The sequence below is a fragment of the Pan troglodytes genome, chromosome 23, assembly GCF_028858775.2.
Source record: "Pan troglodytes isolate AG18354 chromosome 23, NHGRI_mPanTro3-v2.0_pri, whole genome shotgun sequence".
NCBI classification, from domain to species: Eukaryota; Metazoa; Chordata; class Mammalia; order Primates; family Hominidae; genus Pan; species Pan troglodytes.
The window spans coordinates 38393603-38403719 of record NC_086016.1 but is presented as its reverse complement, the minus strand read 5'-3'; the positions used below and the strand labels follow the sequence as shown (position 1 = coordinate 38403719).

General features: G+C 51.1%; 1 protein-coding gene across 1 annotated transcript in view; it reads left to right on the top strand.

Annotated features, from left to right (window-relative positions):
• Positions 1 to 2882: 2882 nt before the first annotated feature.
• Positions 2883 to 10117, top strand: part of MYH9 (myosin heavy chain 9) — a 105405-nt gene continuing 98170 nt past the window's right edge. The window contains exon 1 of the mRNA XM_016939084.4: positions 2883 to 3170. The gene's annotated coding sequence lies outside the window, so the exon portion shown is untranslated. The remainder of the gene's footprint in view (positions 3171 to 10117) is intronic.

Below are 10117 nucleotides of genomic sequence, written 5' to 3'. Positions count from 1 at the left end.
AGATCGTGCCACTGCACTCCAGCCTGGGTGACAGAGCGAGATTCCGTCTCAGAAAAAAAGGAAGTGGTGACATCAACATGAGTCTTTTTATTTTTTAATTTTTTTTAGATGAAGTCTCACTCTGTTGCCTAGGCTGGAATACAGAGGTGTGATCTCAGCTCACTGCAACCTCCGCTTCCTGGGTTCAAGCGATTCTCCTGCCTCAGCCTCCTGAGTAGCTGGGATAACTGGTGCATGCCACCACGTCCAGCTAACTTTTGTATTTTTAGTAGAGATGGGGTTTCGCCATGTTGGCCAGGCTGGTCTCGAACTCCTGACCTCAGGTGATCCACCCGTCTCAGCCTCCCAAAGTGCTGGGATAACAGGTGTGAGCCACCACACCTGGAATGAAATGAGTCTTTCAATTTTTGTATTTTTTCTTTCTTCTTCTTTTTTATTTTTATTTTTTCCAGAAACAGGGTCTTGCTTTGTTGACCAGGCTGGAGTGCAGTGGCATGCTCACAGCTCATTGCAGCCTCAAACTCCTGGGCTCAAGCAATCCTCCCACCTCAGCCTCCTGAGTAGCTAGGACTGCAGGCAAGTACTACCATGCCCAACTAAGTGTGTATGTATATTATAGGCGTGAGCGACCACACCAGGACAAAATCATGTTGTAACAGCATTCTATAAATTTGCTCTTCCTCACTTAGTAGATTTTCTTTTTCTTTTCTTTTTTGAGGCAAGGTCTTACTCTGTTGCCCAGGCTGGAGTGCAGTGGCACGATCAAGGCTTACTGTAGTCTCAACCTCCCAGGCTCAAGCAATCCTCCCAGCTAAGCCTCCTGGGTAGCTGGGAATACAGATGTGCGCCACCATGGCAGTCTAGTTTTTGTATTTTTTGTAGAGATGGGATTTTGTGATGTTACCCAGGATGGTCTTGAACTCCTGGGCTCAAGCAATCCTCCCACCTCACCTCCCAAAGTGCTGGGACTACAGGCATGAGCCACTGCGTCTGGCCACTTAGTATATTTTCAATCAGCAAATACAAATCTACATAAAAATTTTAATGACTTTTTTTGTACTTTTTGACATATGACTATATCACAATGTATTCAATCTTGTAATATATTGTACATTTATTTCTAACATTTAGTGACTATAAACAATGTTGCAAAGAACTTTAAAGTTCATATCTGTGTACTTTTCTAATGTCTTTTAAGATGAATTCTCAGATAGAATTGATCAATTTACTTTCTCATCTGTATCTATAAACCTGACCAATATTGAGCATTTTTTTTAATTAGGTGAAAATGGCATTTTATGTTGTTTTGTTTGCATTTCTTATGGCTTTTTAAAAATAATTATTGGCCATTTATAATTCTTCTTTAAAATCACCTGTTCCTGTTTTTGGCCATTTTTATTTTGGAGTCTTTGAGGTTTTTCTTTTTCTTTGTTTTTTTTTTTTTGAGACGGAGTTATGCTCTTGTTGCCCAGGCTAGAGTGCAGTGGTACGATCTCTGCTCACTGCAACCTCCGCCTCCCGGGTTCAAGCGATTCTCCTGCCTCAGCCTCCTGAATAACTGGGATTACAAGCATGGGCCACCATGCGCGGCTAATTATTTTGTATTTTTAGTAGAGACGGGGTTTCTCCATGTTGGTCAGGCTGGCCTTGAACTCCCAACCTCAGGTGATCCGCCCGCCTCGGCCTCCCAAAATGTTGGGATTACAGGCATGAGCCACGCGCCCGGCCGAGGTTTTTCTTATCAACTGGGAAGAGATCTTTATATATTGCTGTAGTACTTGGTAACAGAGTTGCAAAATCTTTTTTTCCCAGCTTTCTTTTGCCTTTAGAACATAGTTTTTTTCTGAAGTTAATTTGGAAGAATAGTCATGATAGCAAGCACATTCCAGTAAGAAAGAGTAATGATGAGAAATTTGCCCTCATAGATATACAATGTATTATAAAGGTATCTTCATTAAAGCTTGGTGGGATTGGCACAGGTGCACACAGAGAGATCAATGTATACAAGTCAGAAATAGCTTCAAGTATAATAGTTCAATAGGCGATGAAGGTGCCAACTAAAATCAGTGGAGAAAATAGTGTTTGGACAAGTGGCTATTACAAAAATTATCTTAGGTTTCTTCCTTACCCCAAAAATAAATTCCAAATGGATCAAAAGATTTTTCATTTAAAAATGAAAACATTTTTTATCCTCTTGTAGTGGACAGTAACAAAAAAAAAGTGCAATTTGTAACAAGTACCTGAAATGATGTATGCGAGTTAATGACATGGAGGTGAAGAGAGGCTCGGAAGGGTACTCCAGGTGGAGGGAACGGCCAGAGCGAAGGTTTGGAGGCTGAAAGGCAGCAACGTGCGGACCCTAAAGAGGCAGGGTCAGGAATCGAACTCAAGACGCTCACAATGGAATCCAGGGCTGAGTCCATGCCCGCCCCCACAGGGATCATAATTATGTAAAATAGCATTTTTCCCATATATGGTACTTAATATCTGTCCTTCTGGTGGGATGACATGAGACTGAGAGCACAGCTCGCGGGGCGGGGTGTCAGAGTTCCAGACCTTCCCAGTCGGCTCCCGCCGGGCCTCGCCCCGGCCCAGGCAAGGCACCAAAACCCCGGCCCGGAGCTCTCCGCGCCCCGAGTCGCCGCCTCCTGATTGGATTCCCCCTGTGTCAATCCTTGTCCTAGAACCTGGCTGTCCGTTGGACCCGCCCTAGAGGGCGGGGCTCCCGCCTAGGAAGCGCGGGGGAAGGTGGAGCGGGTGGAGGTGGGGCGGAAAGAGGAGGTTGAATCCCCACCCATCTGGCCGCAGAGGCTCCGCCCACCCCCCTTTCCACAGGCCAATACGTCTGCCCATCAAGGCCAGGTGCGGCCTGCAGTGGGTGTAGCAGGAAGGGGGCGGGATTGTGCCCCAGGCTCCGCCCCGGAGCCGGCTCCCGGCTGGGAATGGGCCCGCGGCTCCGAGGGCGGGGCGGGAAGGCGGCGAGGAGCCGAGCTGGGTGCGGTGAGGCGCGCAGATCACCGCGGTTCCTGGGCAGGGCACGGAAGGCTAAGCAAGGCTGACCTGCTGCAGCTCCCGCCTCGTGCGCTCGCCCCACCCGGCCGCCGCCCGAGCGCTCGAGAAAGTCCTCTCGGGAGAAGCAGCGCCTGTTCCCGGGGCAGATCCAGGTTCAGGTGAGCGAGCCCCACCGCGGTCCCGCCCCGGGCAGGCGGCGGCGGGCGGGCGGGGGCGAGACGCGCTGCCGCCAGGCCGACTGGTGGTTCTTGGGCTCAGTGCGGCCCGCCACCCGCGCGGGCGGGCGCGAACGCCGGCGGCTCAGGGCCCGGCACAGCATCCTTCCCAGGGGGACCGGGACCCCCACGCGGGCGCTCGGGGAGGGCGCCGGCGGCAGCGAGGCCTCGGGGTGCAGGGGCGGCCTCGGGACCCGGCGCTCCCCGGCGCCCCCCGTGTCCCCCGGCGCGGTCCCAGGACTGGGCACTGGAGCCGACCTCCCCCAGCCGCTGGGGCACGCGCCCCGCCCTCGCCTCGCCCAGGCCCGACTCGGGCAAACTTTTTAACCCCTTCCGGGAGCCGCGGCCCCTGGGACGCAGCCTCACGGGTTGGGAGCCCGGGGCAGCCGCTCCCGTGGAAGTTTCTGGCGTCTGAGGCACGGAGGTAACGGGCAGCGGGCACCGTTTGGCAGCTGTCAGGGCGTCCTCCTGAGCCAGAGTCGGACCGTCCCGCTGCAGACCTTGCACCCGGCCCGGTTTCCGCCTCCGCGGCCGACTTCCTCATTCGCCCGCTGCCGTCGGACTGGTCGGGGAGGGCCCGGGGGAGGTGCGGCGGCTGCCCGGACAAAGGGGACCCGGCGGGGACCCGGGCGCGAGACAGGAAGGGCCACCCCCAGTCCCTGCTCCAGCCCTCGACCTCCGACTTCTGATCCTCGGGGGAGGGAGGCCCGGAATGCAGCAGCCGTCGGGGCCGCCCAGGCGTGCACCTGATTCCACCGCACCCAGGGGCCATCCCGTCTGGGCGGGGTGCGGGGGCAGCTAGCTCTGCCGTTACGAGCAGGCCTGGGCGATTGCATCTTTCCTGTTTGAGCCAGATCGGAGTTTTCTATTCTCCACTCCCCGCACCCGCTTCCCTGTGCTGGGGTCCTCACCCCATCCTGTTCTGGGGCCACGCACAGGAGACAGGACTGCGGCACCCTCATTCTCCAGGGAAGCCCCGCTGTTTCAAACTGAGACTCTGCACCCCCAGCGCTAGCTTGCCGGCTGTCCTGTGGTGGGGGGCAGGGTGAGCGCACGGCCCCACCCAGCCGGTGTGGAGAGAAGACTCCTTGGGAAGTCCCAGGTCGTAGAGGCAGGCGTCTGTCTCCACCGGGCAGTTGAGAGGCCCAGCCACTTCTCGGTTCACTGCGCCCTTTTCTGGGTTTAACAGGATTTCAAAGTGACTGATGAGTAACTGTGGAAAGGGAAGAGAGCCTTAGCTCCTTCTCCGTGCAGCGCAGCACTGTGGCCATTCTAACTCCACTGTCTGGGCCAGTGTTTGGCTCACCTGATGGCTTAGGAGTCCCTTTTTGGTAAGGAGGGAGGCCTTTTGAGACAATCACTCAATTAATAATAGTCAGTTTATATACAAGGCTGCTATGTGTGGGGGAAGGGGACACAGATGTGTAATTGAGCAAATATTTAACTGCCCTCTCTGTGCCAGGGACTCTGCCAGGTGGTGGGGGGGTGGGAGGTTGAGTAAGACCTGGCCCGTGCCCATGGGCACTTAGGGGAGAACTGAGACAAATCTGTAGATGAGTCTAACGTGAGGTAGAGATGACAGGGACCCCGGAAAGGTACTGTGAGTCATGGGGATTGGGAGAAGGGAGCCAGACTGCCCTGTGAAATCCCTGGGGCCCTGCCTCTGCCCTTGGGGAGTTTACAGTCCTCAAGGGGAAAGTGGCAGAACGAGTGAAATACAAAGGCAGCCTGTGATGTGTGTCCCAAGTATGCCATAGACAAAGGACTTAGGAATTTCAAGGCTGAGAGGGGCCACTTCTCTTGGGCAAGGAGGAGGCTGCTACAAGGGAGAAGCACATTGCAGGTTTGGCAAACTGAGGCAAGCATGCGGTGTTGGAAAGTGAGGAGCCACTTAGTGGGTAATTGGGGGGTAATTACAAACATGGAGAGATTGCTCAGTGTAATTTGAGAGCCACTGCGCTCTGGATGACTGTGGGGTGACACCAAAGAACTTCAGTCTCCACACTCAGCAAAACCTGGCAGCGCAAGTGGGCAGAGCCAGGTGTCTGGAGAGCCGGCATTGGCAGGCTCTGGGGAGCTCCCCAGCCCCGGAGAGAAGGGCAGCATTCGGTGAGGCTGTTCATCTGAAAGGGTCAGGAGGGTAGAGGAGAGGGAGGGCCCTGGCTTTCTTGCTTTTATTTTTAAACTTTTTAACCTAAGGGGTTGGAGATGGGACAACTTCTCTCTTGTAGGATGAAGGACGCATGTTAATCACAGCCTGCCTTTTGCCCGCTCTTGCTCCAGAAAAAACAAAACAAGGATCTGTTAGCTCTTTAAAAGAAGAAAAACACACTCAAAAAATGCAGCATTGTTGTGTAGCCTGGTAGGGTATTGCTAGAAACCAGGCTGGCTGTTCTTCCTTTACTTCCTCTTCTAGCTAATTCTTCAATAAAGTACTTAAGACAGCCCTTACCAGCTTGACATCTTTATTTCAAAAGGAGAGGAGGGGTTGGCTGTTGTTTTCCTCCGAGCCTGGCCCTACCCTTCTCTTGGAGGGGGAGAAAGAGAAACCCAAAGCAAAGGAAAAAGAGAGAGAGAGAAAAAAAAAAACCCGTGCCTTGACAGCTTCCTCCCAAGCATCATGTTCCAAAAATATTTAGAATAACAAAATCTGTGTGTCGTCTTAATTAAACAAACGTCCTAATTTACTGAGCATAAAACAGCATCTCTGCCTGCTGGGGCAGGAAGTGCATTTCCCTTTGTGCAGCCCCAGAGAGTCACTGCCTCTCAGCCTTAACCCTTGGTGTGCTGAGACCCTGGGCTGGAGTCCTCTGCTGACAAAAGAATGGAGCCCTGGCAGTGCTGCTGCTGTGGCTTACTGAATCCCGCTCTTAGAGCTGGGAAGAGTGGGGTAGTGGAAAGAACGTGAGCTTTGGAAACAGGCTGAGTTCAAATCCTGACCATGCCACTTACTAGCTTTGTGACCTTAGGCAAGTCACATAGCCTCACAGCTTGGATGTGCTTATGTATAATATGGGAATCAAGATCCTACCCTGTGGGGTTAGATGCATGAACTGAAAGAAATAAGGTATGTACATGGCCTAATATGTAGTGGCTGTATATATATATATATATATATATATATATATATATATATATATTTTTTTTTTTTTTTTTGGAGACAGAGTCTTGCTATGTCGCCCAGGCTAGAGTGCAATGGCATGACCTCGGCTTGCTGCAACCTCTTCCTCCTGGGTTCAAGTAATTCTCCTGCCTCAGCCTCCCGAGTAGCTGGGATTACAGGTGCCCACCACCACACCCCACTAGTTTTTATATTTGTAGTTGAGATGAGGTTTCACCATGTTGGCCAGGCTGGTCTCGAACTCCTGACCTCAGGTGATCTGCCCATCTTGGCCTCCCACAGTGCTGAGATTACAGGTGTGAGCCACCGTGCCCGGCTTGTATATGGTTTTTGTTTGTTTGTTTGTTTTTGAGACGAGTCTCACTCTCGCCCAGGCTAGAGTGCAGTGGCACAATCTCAGCTCACTGCAACCTCTGCCCCCAAGGTTTAAGCGATTCTTCTGCCTCAGTCTCCCGAGTAGCTGGGATTACAGGTGCCTGCCACCATACTTGGCTAATTTTTGTATTTTTAGTAGAGATGGGATTTTGCCATGTTGACCAGGCTGGTCTGGAACTTCTGACCTCAAGCGATCCACCGGCCTCGACCTCCCAGAGTGCTAGGATTACAGGCGTGAGCCACCACACCCAGCACCCCCTCGCCCCCTTTTTTTTTTTTTGAGACAGGGTCTCACTCTGTCACCCAGGCTGGAGTGCAGTGGCACTATCTTGTCTTACTGTAACCTCCGCATCCTGGGTTCAAGCGGTTCTCATGCCTCAACCTCCCGAATAGCTGGGATTATAGGTGCCCGCCACCATGCGTGGCTAATTTTTTTGTATTTTTAGTAGACACAGGGTTTCACTATGTTGGCCAGGCTGGTCTCGAGCTCCTGACCTCAGGTGATCTACCCGCCTCAGCCTCCCAAAGTGTTAGGATTACAGGCGTGAGCCACCGCACCTGGCACCCCCCCCCCCCCCGCTTTTTTTTTTTTTAAATATAAATGACCAGTCTTAACTCCCTAGGTTATCAGATTGAGGGGGTGGGGATGAGGCTGGGGGACAGATTGTTTTCCTGGCTTCTAGCTCGGTGTTCTTTCTGCCTCTGTGCACAACAAGGTATGCGTGTATTGTGGTTGTGGACTGTGGTTGTGGACTGCCTATTCACAAGTGGCTATGAGGCCCATCTGCTGATGCTTTTGGATGCACTTGGCCATGAACTTGTGCTGAGTAACCTCTTCACAGGGCCCCGGCTGGGACAGAAGGTGTGCAGACTGTGGTTTTAGTTCAAACACATGGTTTCCTGTGGTCTGGGAGATAGCCAAAGGGTGATACAGGAAGAGCACTGGACTTGGGTGACTGGAGACCTTACTTCCAACTCTGGCTCTGGGTGAGGGGAGGTTTGATTTCCTTTTTGTTTTTTGATTTCGTTTTGAAGCAGGGTCTTGCTCTGTTGCCCAGGCTATAGTGCAGTAGCATGATCATAGCTCACTGCAGCCTCAAATTCCTGGGCTCAAGCAGTTCTCTGCCTCAGCCTCCTGAGTAGCCAGGATTACAAGTGCACACTGCTACACCTGGCTAATTTTTGTGTTTTTTTGTAGGGATGGGATCTTGCTGTATTGCCTAGGCTAGTCTCAAACCCCTGGGCTCAAGCAACCCTCCTGCCTCAGCCTCTCAGAATGCTGGGGTTACAGGTGTGAAATACTGCACCTGGCCAGGTTTGATTTCCGAGGAGGTGCCGTATCTCCCTACAAAGATATCATACCAGTTTATGTGCCCACAAGTTATGTATGGGAGTGCCTGAAAAACTGAAAAATTAAGTAATTTTATTTATTTATTTATTTCTTTATTTGAGATGGGGTCTCACTCTGTTGCCCAGGCTGGAGTACCGTGGCATGATCTTGGCTCACTGCAGCCTCTGCCTCCTGGGTTCAAGCAATATTCCCACCTCAGCCTACCGAGTAGCCAGGATTACAGGGGTGCACCACCACACCCGGCTAGTTTTTGCATTTTTAGTAGAGATGGGGTTTCACCACGTTGGCCAGGCTGGTCTTGAACTTCCGACCTCAGGCGATCCACCCGCCTTGGCCTCCCAAAGTGCTGGGATTATAGGCATGAGCCACCACACCCAGCAAAATCAAGTAATTTTAATTTCCTGGGCACTCTTTTTTTTGTTTTTTGAGACTGAGTCTCGCTCTGTTGCCCAGGCTGGAGTGCAGTGGTGCGATCTCGGCTCACTGCAACCTCCGCCTCCTGGGTTCAAGCGATTCTCCTGCCTCAGCTTCCCAAGTAGCTGGGATTACAGGCGCCTGCCACCACGCCCAGCTAATTTTTGCATTTTTAATAGAAACGGGGTTTCACCATGTTGGCCAGGCTGGTCTCGAACTGCTGACCTCAGGTGATCCGCCCGCCTTGGCCTCCCAGAGTGCTGGGATTACAGGCGTGAGCCACCGCACCTGGCCAGCACTCTGGTGCCTTATTGATGGGAGTGTATATTGTACAACCCTCTTTTTAGAAGGTCGTTTGGGGCTGGGCATGGTGGCTCACATCTGTAATCCCAGCACTTTGGGAGGCCAGTGGGGGAGGATTGCTTGAGCCCAGGAGTTCGAGATCAGCCTGGGCAACACAGGGAGAGTCTGTCTCTGGGTTACATTAAACAACAACAACAACAACAAAAGAAAGTTGTTTGGCAGTATCTGTCAAAGCATACTCCTTCCAACTGTATTCTAGGAATTCATCTCACAGATAAACTCAGATGTGCTGAAGGAAATGTCTGAGAATCTTCATTGCGGCATTGACAGAGAAAATGACAGGAAACAAGTTGTGCTATTAAAAAGGTCAACTAAATCATGGTACAGCTGTACAGTGGAAGTCCTTGCATCCCTTTGAAAAATGAGGTCAATCCATATGTACTGATAGGGTGTGCTCTCCAAGCTACGTTGTAAGTGAAAAACACCAGACGCAAAGTATTGTAAATGGTGCTTCGTTTTGTGTAAAACATGGTATGTAAACTCTGCTCTGTGCATGCAGTATTTCTGGAAAGATACTGAGACCCTGGTAATGGTGGTTGCCTAGGGTCTAGGCAACAGGAGCAGGGAGTGAGCAGTACATTTCACTCAATACTTTTTTTTTTTTTTTTTTGAGATGGAGTCTCGCTCTGTTGCCCAGGCTGGAGTGGCATGATCGATCTCGGCTCACTGCAACCTCCACCTCCTGGGTTCATGTGATTCTCCTGCCTCAGCCTCCTGAGTAGCTGGGATTACAGGTGTGCACCACTACGCCCAGCTAATTTTTTTGTATTTTTAGTACAGACGGGGTTTCACCATGTTGCCCAGGTTGGTCCCCATCTCCTGACTTCAAGTGATCCACCTGCTTTTTCTTCCCAAAGTGCTGGGATTACAGGCATGAGCCAGTGTGCCCGGCCATATTGTCCCTAAAGAATCAAAAATTCAGCTATTTCTTATTTTTCTTAACTATAAAAATAAGGGGTCCAGCTGGCTAATCTGTAGGTCTCAACTTTAAAGTGCATTGCTTTAGGTTCCATATTGCATATTGAATGCCTACCTTTTACAAGGTAAGAGGGAAGGGTCTTTCTGCTTGAAACCTTTGGGTCCTGTTTTCTTCCCATGATGTCACATCACTAGAGTAACCCCTTAAACAGAAGTCCTTTCTGATCTACTTCCTCATATTCTGGGAAATGGTAGATGATTGATTTTTCTTTGCTGTATGAGAAGAGAAAGCCTGCATGTGTGTCTGGAAAGCGTTTTGGGATACCCTCTTGCAAGGTTTCCATAATT